The 11,723-nt window shown below is 31.5% G+C and overlaps 1 non-coding gene across 1 annotated transcript; it reads left to right on the top strand.

Annotated features, from left to right (window-relative positions):
• The first annotated feature begins 1,137 nt into the window (after positions 1-1,137).
• On the top strand, positions 1,138-1,244 carry LOC149526200 (small nucleolar RNA R71). Its single transcript, XR_016352241.1, has one exon. It is a non-coding gene; the product is annotated as a small nucleolar RNA R71 (small nucleolar RNA).
• The last annotated feature ends 10,479 nt before the right edge of the window (positions 1,245-11,723 follow it).

The raw sequence follows: 11,723 nt of genomic DNA on the forward strand, positions 1-11,723 counted from the left end.
TACCAAGGTTCTTGAGTTTTAGTGGCAATTTATTTTGGAGAATTGCAAGACATTTTTCTATAAAAGGAACAGTCTTAAACTCACCCAATTTTTTTTCTTGGAAAGAATGTGTTTCATAGACTTGACATAACTTGGCATTTGTTCCAAAGCTTCAGTAAAAGGGATATTTATGTGTAGTTTCTTGAAAACATTGAGAAATTTCTCAAACTACTTATCAACCTTTAACTTTTGTAACCTTTACGGAAAGGGTGGTGGAGGATAATTTACTTGAAACTTCATTTGATTTTCAGCTTTCCTATCATTTTTTTTCCAACTTCAACTTCTTTATCAACAATTTACCTTTTCATCAACAACAAGTTCTTTTGAAGATTCAATTGCCTTTTTATTTGCCCCTTCAACTTCTTTTCCATACCTCAAAGTGATTGCCTTACATGATTTCGTACTTTTGGGATTGGCTTCAGTATCACTTGGCAAGGTACCTTTAGGTCATTGATGGAGCTAGCAAGTGGTCCCACTTGTGTCTTAAGATTTCTTAATGAAGTTGCTTGACTTAAAATGATGCAATCATTCTTTGCCATATATTGCATGAGAATATCATTCAAGTTAGGCTTCTTTTCTTGAACAAAGATTTAGCTTTGTGTGGAAAGCTAGTAGTGTTGTTTGGTCTTAGATTTGAAGGCATGAGGTTGTAGTTCCATGAAAAATTGGGATGGTTCCTCCAACTAGGATTATAAGTGTTGGAATATGGATTATTTTGTTGCCTATTGAAGTTCCCAACAAACTGAACTGCTTTAGAATTAGATGGACATTGATCACTTGAATGGCTATTTCCACAAAAATCTCAAGGTATAAAAGAGTTTTGGATAGAGTTAACTTCCATTGTATCAAATCTCTTGTCAAAATAGCTACTTGAGTAGGCAAGGTGTTAAGTGTGTCAATCTCATAAACACCGATAGTTTTTTAAAACTAGATCTTTTTGAAGGCCATTGGTAATTATTTAAAGCCATATCTTCCAACAACTTAGAAGCTTCATCAAGATTCTTACCCATTAATGCTCCACTAGTAGTGGCATCAATTGTAGATTTGATTGAGCTTACCAACCCATTAAAGGATGTATGAACTTGTAACCATTAAGGAACCCCATGGTATGGACATCTTTTAAGTAAATCCTTAAATCGCTCCTAAGCCTCGTATAATGACTTACCATCAAATTGTGTGAATGACTTTATATCATTCCTCATCTTTCCAGTCTTAATAGGTGGGAAGAATTTTGTCAACAATTTTTGAGCCAAGTCTTTTGTTGTAGTAATAGATCCAATGGGCAGTGCATTTAGCAAACTCTTTGCCTTATCCCTTAGTGAAAAAGGAAAAAGTCTTAATCAAATAGCAACATTAGTTACCTCATTATATTTGAAAGTATTACAAATTTTTAGGAAATTCACAAGATGAGAATTAAGATCATCATTGGGTAACCCACCAAACTAAATTGAAGATTGAATCATCTAAATGTAAGTAGGCTTAATTTCAAAATTATTTGCAATGATGGGAGGTCTTTTAATACTTTGGTGCAAGCCATGTAGGAGAGGAACAAAATAATATCACAAGGCTTTGTTTTTTTCAAGAATTTGATTGGCAGCATTGTTGCCATAACTATTATTATCTTCAGCCATTGTTTGATTTAGAGTTTGAACCTGCAAAATTTCCCTTCAAAGTCTTCTGAAAGTTCTTTCCATCTCTAGATTAATAGGAAAAAGATTCAAGTTTCTTTTTTACATACAATGACCAAAGATGCCTGAAAACAAGAAAAATAAAGTTTTAATTAAGACTAAATTTGTTTGGTATTAATGTTAGTAAAAATTCTAAAAAACAATTCCCTGGCAACGGTGCTAAAAAATTGTTGTCTAATTTTCTATCCATGCAAGTATACATATTGAATAGATAATATAATGGCAATTAAAGTGTTAAACCCATAGAGAATTGATCTAAAATTTCACTAAGTACTAAAATTAACACAATTCAGTCTTATCCAACAAACAAAATTAAGAAACTAAATAAATATAAATTAACTAAATCTAATTAACAAGAATTTAAACTAAAAAAATTAATGCAGTAATAAAATTGGATAAAATCAACTCAAACAAGTCTAAGATTATAATATCCCTCACACTTCATCTAAATCTTACCTTTATTTCCTAATTTTTTCCAATGGGTTGAATTGCTAACCTAAAATTCTCAATTATTTACGAGGCACTCTCAAAACTCTTATAAAAAAAATCTATTTTAATCAAAATTCTATATCTCTAAGTGTATTGAAATGAAGACAGACTGATTAAGTTCAAGCTCTAATATTAGCTACATACGACATATAAGTGTATCTCTATCCTATACACAAATCAATTTATTCATCCAAGCAAATAAATATGATCATATGCTATTTGAGTTTTAGCCTACACTAAACTCCCTTTCTCAAGTTATGTTTAAGTTTCCAAATCAATTTAATTGGTGATCAAGCAATTAAAAGTATTAAGAACGAATTGGAATAAACAATTCAATTACATTGAAAATAAGCAAGAAAGAGATTAAAATTTTAAACTATATGTGAGTTCAATTGCAATTTTAGAGGAAATAAATTAGCTACTTATAATTGCAATAATAAATAAAAACATATGAAGTTTAGCCATCAAGAGTTACATAAATAATAAAGTTAAGGAAAAAGTGAAAACAAATATTTGTAGCCTTGATTTTTTATCTCCAAGCTCAAATTCTAACTTCTTGAATCACTCTTATGGTTGTCTTTTGTGGCTAACTTCTCCTCAAGCTGTTCTGAAATACTACTAACTTAACCTAATCTTCTTAATTTAACCTACTTGGCTTTTACTATGGGCTTAAAATAAATGTAAAACCCATAAAACCTTAATCAGCCCATAGTCTTTTCTTTTCCACATTAATTCTTCAAAATTTTCCTTTCGACGCTACGGCACAGACCCTTGATGCCTTGGTGTTGGCTTGGCTCTAGGTCTTCTCTTGTTGACTACCACACTTTGTCAAAATTCATTGCAATTTTCTCCATCTTCAAAGTAGAACAAGGCGAATTGATTTGCATGAAAGTTGTATCTCTATCTCTTAGTGATAACTCTATTATATAGAGTTATTTTGACTCATTTTGGGAGCTTAAGTAGCTATATCTTTGAGATTTTAGGTTCAAATTTTAGCATTTTAGGTGTTTTTTTTAGTTTAAGTTTGATTACTTGTTAAGTGATTAATTTAAGTTATTAGTTAAATTTTAGGTTATTTTATTGGCTAATTTCTCTTATGGCTTTTGTAGGAAATTGATGAAAAAGACTCATTGATGAAAATCAGTGCAAGTATGGTGAGCTTCATTCGTACATGTTTCAGTATTTTGACCATATCTCTTTCTAAAAAACTCCAAATGAGGTGATTATTAGACCAAAAACTATAAGAAGAAGGGATACAATGTTTATGTTCACCAATTTGCCCAGTTCTGACTGGATCATGGTCAAAATATTTGTCAAAGTCGACCACTGCAGCAGTATGTAAAGACTGAACATGATGCGGTATTGGAGCAAATCTTTCATACAGAAGTCCAATTCATGTGATTCTTAATCCATTAGAAGTTAAGAGACAGGGATAAAACTTATGTGTACTACTTTGCCCAGTTCCTAACATATCAGGGTGAAACTCACGTTTGAATTTGATAGACTGCCACAGCGCTGGGAGAACAAGCCTGCAGCGTTGATGAAAGGAAGCAACACTACAAAATTTCAGAGAGCTCAGCGCGCGGCGCTGGAGAAGTAGCGCCGCAGCTCTACGCGACTTTCCTAAAATAAGGGAAGTTAACGGGCTTTCGAAATAAGTTATTTGGAGCCTATTTAAGGAGCCTTTTTCAGAGATTTTGGAGGGAGGCAGCAAGCAACTATCTGGAGATTGGAGCTAGAAAAAAGCAAGGAAACAAGAGAATTGGAGAGAGAATCAAGATCACAAATCTCTAACTATTAGTTTTCTCTCTTACCTTTGTGTTTTTCTTATTTTCTTTGACTTGGATTCATGGCTAAATTTCTTTGGATATTGTTTTTATTAGATACTATGAACTAAATTATTTTTCTAGAATGCAATTGAACTCACATGTAATCTATTAATCTCTTTCTTGTTATTTTCATAGGATGAATTGTTTATTCCAATTTGTTCTTAAGCTTTATTGCTTGGCCACCAATTAAATTGATCTAGAAACCTAAACAAACTTGGGAAGGGTTTAGTGTAGACTAAAATTGGGATAGCATATGATCATATTAATTGATTTGCCCATAGGATAGGGATATACTATAGGCCATATGTAGCCAGATTAGACCTGAACTGATGAGTCTATTTTAATTTCAATTCACATAGGGATATAGTGTTTTATTTAAAATAGATATTTTTATAAGATGAGTCGGGAGACCTTTATAAATAATTTAGGACTCTAGGTTAGCAATTCAACCCATTGAAATAGTTAAGAAAGAGAGGTAAGATTTAGATGAAGTGTGAGGGATATTGTAATCCTAGGCTTGTTTGATTTACTGTTTGCCCAATTATCTTATTGCTTAAATTTGTAATCAAATTAGTTTTAGTTGCGTAATTTTTAGTTCAATTAGAATTAAGATTTTAATTGTTTGAATAAAACTAAATTGTTTTAATTTTAGTACTTAGTAAATTTTAGATCAATTCCCTGTGGGATCGATACTCGCTTGCTAATATACTATCTATTCGATACGTATCTTGCGTAGTAGAATTTTAACTGACACTTAGCTTTCCAATGGTTTAAATATCCCATCATTTGGATGTTATGCTCAAAATACCACAACATGTATGAATAGAGCCTTGGCCTTTTAATCACCTTTTGTCACCAATTTGAAGTCTTATTCCTTAGAATCTTACAAAAGTATAAAAACTAACAAATAGTAATTAAACTAAAGTAAATAAATGCACCTGAGCATTTACCTTATTGGTTGGTACATGATTCCCTTATCTAAAGAGCAGGGTTCGAATCCCCCTTCCCCAATTATAAGAAAAAACTAAAGTAAATAAACATAAAAATAGTATAAAATAAAATAGCTTAATAAAAGTAAACTAATTAGAAAAGTAACTAAACCTTATTAAATCCTAATCTAAACTCAAGAATTGGAGTAGCTTTTTAAGAACAAAATGAGACAAAATAATTCAATAAAATAAAAGTATCATAATTTGCATAAGAATATAGTATACTGGTTAAGAGAGATATTTTTATATGAACATTGGAAGAGACTTATACATACATTAAAGCTCTAGGTTAACAAAAGTAAAGAGCAAGTAAAAGAGCTTCAAATGAAGTGTTGAAAGGATATTTTGGTTCTAGGCTTTTGTTTGATCAAGTTTATCTACTTAATTTACTATTCTTGTTTTTAGTTTTAGTTGCTTTAGTTTTCAGTTGTTTTAAAAATTAGTTGTTTGGATAAGGTTGAATGTGTTAATTTTAAAAGTGAGCAAAAGATTTCGGTGCAATTCCTCATGGGAACGATACTCTTTTTTTCATTATATTACTTGTTAATGATATGTGTACTTGCATGGTAAATCCAACAACACTTTACACTCTTAATCTAGTAATGTTTTGTCATCATAAAAAAAGAGGGTTAATGTTGACTCCATATGTTTTTAATGATAATAGAACATTTCTCATCCTTTGATATCTAACTATATCACTTAAGTGTGCAGGACATAGTTTAAATCCCTTAATAGAGTTGTTCTTTGAAAGCAAGTCAAAAAGCTTGCTCAATTACAAGAGAAGTTAATAAGTTAAGACAAGCAAAGAGGAAAGAACTTAGTGAAGACAAAATGTTGTTAACTGATTAACATGGAGCCTTAATCAATTAAGGCAAACCTAGGTGCTATACAAAGGTAAGATAGAAAAGCCTTAATCAGTTAGTACAAGGCTTAACTAATTAAGTGGGTGCTGGAAGCAAAGTAGAAGCTCACTAATTAGTTAACCAAAGAATTAATTGATTAAAGCTTAAACTTGGAGCAACTAAAAGCATCAAAATTCAAATTTAAAGTAATGATTGACCTTTAAAGAGCACCATATGAGGAGATATAAATTTGAAGATTTCTTAATCAGTTGAATCTTATTTTAATTAGTTAAGAATAAAAGGGAAATAAGCTTCAATCAGTTAAGGGAGAGACTAATAAATTGAAAGAAGGTTGTGAAAAACAATGCCTAAAAGTGTCCCAATATAGAAAGTTCCTAATTGATTGAAGTCCCATTTAACTAGTTAACATAGTGAAGGAAATTGTCAGATGGAAAGGGCTTAATCGGTTAATGCTCACCTTTAACTGATTAAAAGTTCATTGCCAGCACATTTGAATTTAAGCACCAGAAGATAAAATAATGGCTAGAATGGGTTCAGAACTTTTTAACAACTAGAATCTATCTCCAATGGCTAGAAGCTATTTTTCAAGTATTTAAAAGGTTTCCAACAATAAAAAAGGAATGGGAGAAGACACCGAGAGTTTGTTAGAGCTAAAAGAGCCAAAAACCTTATGTTTTACATTTGTGTTCTACTCTTATCCTTGTAAAGGTGTTTAAGCTTGAACTTGTACTACTTAGATAAGCTAGGTGATCATTTATACCTCATCTTTCTCTTATTTCTTGCTTGATTAGATTATGTGAGGCACTTTAAGCATTGTTGTAAGGATTTAAAGCTTGGGTTAAAATCTCACCTTGTAAAAGCTTGGTGAAAGTTGTTAATTTTACTGGTTCTAGTGAAGTTGGGTTGAAAATCCTTGATTGGGAAGATCAAGGTAGTGGACATAAGTCAGGTGGACCGAGCCCTTATAAATATTGAGTTTTGTCCGTTTCACTTAACCTCTTTTTACTTGGTGTTTACTAACCTCAATAAGTTCTTGAACCATCCATCTTAAAATCTTTTAAGCATTTTTTGATTCCAAGGTTACCTTAAAAAATATGTTTAAGTGCTATTTACCTCATTCTAGCACTCCTTTTGGACCCAACACCCAACACTTATCCCATCTCTTGTTGAGGTAAGATCCTTGACGTTTTACACATACACATTTGGCTCTTTCACACATAGATCTTATGGAGTGTCCCACATTAGGCTTTGATACTACTTTATCACAAGTTTGTAATTTCAACCCAAAAGACGTACTTATCTAGTGGAGAAAGACTTTTATTTATAAGCTTAAGACTCATCCTATCTTTTACTAATATGAGATCTATAACTTTCTCGATTTTGATATTGTTAAATTTCTTAGTCATATGCAATACATGTGATCTATAATGTTATTTAAAAACAAAATCACCTTACATAATAAAATAAATAAATAAAGGTTATATTCAATAAAAGAGAATTTTTTTTTAAAAAATAAGAGTCATCACTAATTTCTTTGACTGAAGTTCAAATGGTAAATTTTGTATACTATTAGAGAAATTTTTTAGCTAAATACCTAAATAACCTAAACTATAGTAAAAACATCAATTAAGCCCATATTCTTTTATTACATTTAATTAAGCCACTGGACTTTTATTTTAAATCAAATAATCCCCTCTTATTAACTATTGATTAACTTTTGTTAGTCGATGATACAATTGCCATTTTTATGCCACATCATCTTCCATATGGTAGGCTAACAAGTCATTTTAATGATGTCCCTTGTGGCAGATGACATGATATTAATTGTTTAAGAATTATATGTTTACCTTTTTACTCGTTCACATATCCAAAAGTGATTTGCTTAAGAATTTAAAACTAAAAATTAAAAAAAACTAATTGCTTTCTTCCCTAATTTGTTTTTTTTTTGTTTAGAATTACACAACTTTTATTGTTAAGTGTCCAAGCCTAAATTAGGCTTTCAACTTTATGGTTATGAAAAAAATAAAAATAACCCTTAGGACTCCTAAGACCAGAGCTTGAAAAAAAAAACTAACCCATTCAAAGCCTATGTTCAGCTCGTAGTTGCAATTTAATCCTCAACATAGCCTCGGACAGAGTCATGCACATTTAATATGTCATGATATTGAAAATAACACTGCTGTCAAAACCACAGCGTTACACAGATAAGTCATTTAGCCAAATGCAACTTGTTGTCCTAACCTGTATCAAGATGTCCAAAGCATAATGTAAAGTGTGATGTCGAAAACCATGTCTAATGTCATCAGTAGAAGAATAAAATGCCATGTTTTTTCTTATTCGAATCTTGTCCAAATCACATTTGCATTAACCAGCTCCTATCTCGACTCTTACTTGCCTTATATGAATTTGGCTATTAATTTTTTGGCTTAATGACTTAAAATAAAAAATAAGCTAATTACTTTATTTCCTATTTTGATAAAACAAATGTTTTGTTTTTAAACAAACTAAATCATCTAATTTAGGGTTTAAATCCAAAACTTACTAAATCATTTTAAAGAACAAAAATCAAATAAATCTTTCAAATAAATCTTAGAGTCCAAAAAACCAATATTTATCTACTTTTATCAAATTTGATCTCACATTCTCACATATTACAATACTATAAACTTATTGAACATTGCTCTCTACATAAGCATTGAATTGTTTCCTTGTCCATTTTTATGATTTTGATTGTGGACCCCAACACTTTTAATTTATCTTCAAAGCCTTTTTTAAGCAAAGCAAATTAGAACATTGCACGTCTTCCTTACAGAGCCATTGTTTCCAAAATCTTCTTGTCAAGCAAAAATGTTGGAAGGTTTCATGCACAAAGAGTTACATCCTTGTATAGCAAGAAATAGAAAATCGTAGATAAGACCACGAAAAGAACAAGAAAGCCTTTCTTTAGAAAAACTACATGGCTTTCACACCTTCCTTCATGAATGGTTTCTAACCTTGGAGATGTTGAGGATCTTTTTGGATAAATGATAAGGGTAGGTGCTACAACGCCTAAGTTTGTTTATGTCGCACCTCTTTCATTATTACGACCCTGTCTTAGGCTGTGACCGATATGAGGATCCATTTGAGGTAATCCACCAAGTTAATGTAAGCCTCGTACATGACCATCATCACATAATTATCATTTTTAACTCAAATGCATCTATAATGTTACTTAAGTCGTACTTTATGGCATAACATTTCACTTATATACAATAAGCATAGTCCTATGCTAAAAACATTTAATGTCACTTAGAATCGACATTACGTAAACTGGTCCTAGGTCTGCCAGCTAATGGCTACCTTGGCTTACACTAGCCATGACACTAGTTCATAATCCAAGGATACATATACATAAACAAGGTCAAATGACTAGCATTTAGCCTAAACCATCTATCCACCATTAGCAACTAGCGGAGTGACTTAAGTGTGGAAGATACTACGGAACGCCATTGTCATTGAACCTACTAAAATAGACTCGCAAATCCTTCACTTGTCTATGATTCAAATGGTTATGGATTTACAAAAAATAAATTTTAAAATGGTGACTACATTTACTCAGTGAAGGATGTGGAGCAGGAACAAAAAAACAAGAAGGAATTAATTTCAAATTAATGTCCATTCATTGAAAAACATGCTCATTTTCCCTATGTAAAACCATGAAACAATTTGGTTTTACCCATCAAAACATACATAAACATTGCATACATCAATTGTAATTTCATAACAAAATGCATACATAACTTCAGAATGCTTTCATAACTTGTCTAATGGCATTATTGGCCCCACAGAATGGTTAAATGCACATTTAAGGTACTCTGACCCTTACTTTAATTGGGTACTCTAACCCTTTGTACTTTGTGGTATTTGCGGGCCCGTTGAGGCCATGACATGCATGATCAAACATGACATTCACATTACATAGCATTCACATCAAACCATTTCATACATGACATAACAGTCAATCACAAGTCATTTTATAACTCAAAACATGCACTTGAGCATCATAAGAACCTCACCCTATCTTAGGGCTTAAACAACATCATAAAGAAGTCAACTTGTCCCCATGCAATTATTTTCTGTAAAACCTTTACATTAAAACATACTTAAACCTCATTTCATGCATTTCAAAAATCTTTTAAATACAATATCCACTCACCTTGCAGTTTACCTATACAACAATTCTGTTAATACAACTGTTTGAATATTTTTTTACAAGACTTTATGCTTAAAAAATAGTCTTGTTAGTGCAAGCCCTGCAAGCTAATCGATTTTGTGCTTGTAAAACACTATCCCAATTAGTCATATTTCATGTTAGATACATTATGGATCTTTATATAATGTATGAGCTATTCCTTTATCTATGAGTTTATTTATAAAGAGTTATGAAAGACTTATGTAGATAAAGTTCTTGAAACATAATGGCCTCGCAAAGAAATTATAAAGGTTATAATTATGAGATCCTTATGCATTAAAACCTTGTTCCAAAATATGTTCTTGATCATTGTATTGTCAAGAATAAGGACATTGACAATGCTCAAAGGTTAGCACATGTTAAGCCTCTTTACTTTGAAAGTAAGTAATTAATCTCATAAGTTGAAGTATGTGAGATACTTGGGGATAGTATGTAGGTGCTTATTAAGGATCAAGTTCATTGACCATAGCTCACTATGAGAGTTCCATTAGTATTTCACTCAAGTGTCTATGAAAATACTCTCATGTGTCAGTAGCATAAGTATTCCGTAGACTTTGATACCATGTCATCTTGTATGTGAATTGTCATGTTTTGATTTCACCTCTACTAGCTGGAGATGACCAAATGCATGAACAAGGTGCTTTTGGGTATGACATGAAATGTACGAAGATGAATGAGTAGTTGAGAGAGGATTCATCATCCCAAGTGATTTGAAGGGGACATATCTCATTTTCTTCTGGCTTATATTGACTAAAAGTCCTTGGCCAATGCAATCTTGATAGGTCAATATGAAAGCTGTAGGACTAATATGGATAACTTAGAAAGTAGACACTGATCCAAACTTTCTATCTATCTGGGATATATGATGAAAGGATCGAATTACTAAGATACTGTACAATGAAAGGTTAGTCAAACCATATTAACTCTTTTAACATTTGGGTGGTCATGATGTGTTGCTAGATGTTGTTCATGATCTATAAATATAAATATAAATTCTTAATTAATTTAATTTATATTTATTGCCAATATGTTAGGAACCTAATGTGTCAAACACATAAAGTGAATTGTTAAAATTAATTTGGATTCAATTAGATGTGATCTAATTGATTTTATAGAGGTTTAATCTAATTAAATATTAAGATAAATCAAATATGATTTGATGGAATATTAAATAGAGGCCCAATTAGCCCAAGACATTATCTAATGCTTGTTGGATATGAAGTAGGTTAATTCACTCTATAAAAGAATCCTTTAGTCACTTCTTGAACGTACATAAGAGTTTTGTTTTATTTTCTCATGTGTTAGAGATACGGTCATAGCTAAAAAGAGAGAAACATAAGGGAGCCCAAAGTTGGGAGTTTGCTAGCACAAACTTTAGCTTAGGATTCACACACTCTTAGTGAAGAGATTTTAGCAAATCACTGTGTGGATCACCATTAGAAGCAAGACAATCGTACTGCTATGTTTTGATAAGTTCGAGTTAGTGTACAAAACTCAACAATGAAAAGCCAAGGAGGACCCTCCAAATAAAGCAGACATCAAACTTTCAGGTATGTTGAAATTTTTTTCTTGTGGATTTTCTAGATTAATTTCAG

Source organism: Theobroma umbraticum, unplaced genomic scaffold (assembly GCF_002168275.2).
Source record: "Theobroma umbraticum cultivar Fairchild unplaced genomic scaffold, ASM216827v3 scaffold_477.0, whole genome shotgun sequence".
In the NCBI taxonomy this organism is placed as follows: Eukaryota; Viridiplantae; Streptophyta; class Magnoliopsida; order Malvales; family Malvaceae; genus Theobroma; species Theobroma umbraticum.